The sequence below is a fragment of the Marmota flaviventris genome, chromosome X, assembly GCF_047511675.1.
Source record: "Marmota flaviventris isolate mMarFla1 chromosome X, mMarFla1.hap1, whole genome shotgun sequence".
Classification (NCBI taxonomy): domain Eukaryota; kingdom Metazoa; phylum Chordata; class Mammalia; order Rodentia; family Sciuridae; genus Marmota; species Marmota flaviventris.
In genome coordinates, this window is record NC_092518.1 from 20,127,723 (window position 1) to 20,129,924 (window position 2,202).

The 2,202-nt window shown below is 40.9% G+C and overlaps 1 pseudogene; it reads right to left on the reverse strand.

Moving 5' to 3' along the window:
* Positions 1-202: 202 nt before the first annotated feature.
* On the reverse strand, positions 203-1,433 carry LOC114086128 (RNA-binding protein 39 pseudogene; annotated as a pseudogene).
* Between the last annotated feature and the right edge of the window lie 769 nt (positions 1,434-2,202).

A 2,202-nucleotide genomic window follows, 5' to 3' on the forward strand; every position in this document is an offset into this window, starting at 1 on the left:
GTTCTTTCTTCGAAATGATCTAGTCTGTTGGTTATGCTTTCTATTGATTTTTTTTTTTCCGGTTAACATTTTTAGTTTTTCAAGGTAAGGAATTGTATACAAATGACAGTAGACCTTTGACTCTTTATTTTTATCTAAATAAAAGATAACTCAAGATGAATTCTCAAGGGGAAAAAAAAAGGAAGCTATGTACATAAGGAACTATATCTTCCTTCATCGTCTACTTGGAACCAGTAGTTGTGTTGCTGTCATAGAATCAGGGAAGAGGTTGTGGTAAGTTGGAAGAGGTACATAGGCTGCTGTTACCAATTTACCAGCAAACTACCTGCCATGCAATGCATTAACAGCAGCAATAGCTGCAGCAATTGAGGGGCACTTCACATACATTCTGCCCTGAGAAGAATTCTTGTCAACATTAATATGAATGATTCCACCATATTTATTATATTATTCAATCACATCATCCTTAATCTCTGGATCCCATCTAACTTCTTCTGTTTGAGGGTTGAACATGTTAGATAGTTGGAAACAGTGTTGCAAGTGGCTGAACAGAGGCAGCTGCAGCTAAAGCTGAAGCTTCAGTCTGTTGGGAAAGTCCTGTTTGCAAATCTATAACAAAAGAGAATTCTTCCACGGCACCAAATGCCAAAGAGCCACTCATTTGTAAAGCCTGCTGGGCTGCTGATGGAATCTGCAAACCTGTACCCTTAGCAAGTCTTGCCATTAATTGGAGACCAGTTGTTCCCAAGTCAATTCCAGTCCTTTCCAGTTCGTCACTATCCAAAAAATGAACTAGCACTAGAAGCGTCGTATGTTCAGTAACATGACCAACTTTCATTGGCCTTCCTGCTAGTTCAAATCCATTAAGTTGTTTCAAAGCCTTTTTAGCACATTCTGAGTCAGAAAATGTAATAAATCCATAACCCTTAGAGCTTCCTGTTTCACTATCCATCATGAGCTGGATACTTTCAATTCTTCCAAATGGCTCAAAGATTCCCCAAAGCATATCTTCAGTTATGTTAAAGTGTAATGCGCCCACATAAAGTCTCATAGGTCCTGCGCTTCCCTTTTGTAAATTGTTTGCCATTGCTGCAGCTCTGTTTTTTTTTTTTTTTTTTTTTGCCTGGGATGCCTGTATTATGATCAACACTCCTAAAACTTGCTGGCCAGTTAATCCTATTGCTAGAGGCACTAACCTAACATCAATAAACTCCACATAAGCAATTCCTTTGGAATGTCTTGAATTTCTATCAGAAATCATCCTAACATCTCGAACCTTTCCTACTGTGGAGAAAAACTTCCAAATCTCTTGGTTGAATTCTTGCTGCCAACTGCATGCAGAAAACTGTCCTGGCATCTCTTTCCTCAGGAATTAGATTATTAATAGGTTCCCTCACAGGACTCTTGTCTTTTCTGAATGGATTTTTGCTTCAGGAACTTCATCTGCTTAATTTGATGCTATGAGGCAACCCGTTCTTTCCTCAAATGGTACTGTTAAATTTTGGTCCAGAGTAGGGACTTCTGTAGTGGCCTCGGAATCTTTGATTTCGACTTCTTTAGTGGCTATGTCTCCTTTCTTTGCTTCTACTTCACTTCCATTCCTGGCTTTTGCTCTTTTTCCTTTCTCTATCTCTGCTTCGCTTTCTTTCCTTACTTTTGCTTCACTTTCATTCATGACTGTGACTTCTGCTCTTGCTTTTTTGCCTCTTTTTGCTACATTCTTCATGGCTGTTAGCAATGCTTAACTTGTTCTCATCCTTATGATTGACAGTTCACACTGGAATGAAAGGTGAATTCATGGGAGTCAGATATCCTTAGGCAAGACTTCTTGTAAGGAGCCTCAAGCATTGCTTCAATATCAGTATCTTCTGCCATTTTCTCTAAACACCTGTGTGGCCTTTTGGGTGCCTGTAGTTGTCCCGAGTCAGTTGCTGCTGCTGCTGCTGCTGCTGCTGCTGCCCACTGCCTCTGCAGCAGTTGCTACTGTTAACCCCCTAGGCCCAGGTCGTGGTACTGCCCAGCCCATATATCAGGCTCAGAGGGTCACTAGGTCCGAGCTAATCTAAAAGAAACAATGAGATTAGAAGAACCCATATGTAGGAGCAGGATGGCGGCTTCCGCAGCTCAGGATCCACCCCTGTGACAGCATGGGCAAGCTCCCAATACTCACATTCATTAATATACATACACACACACAAACAT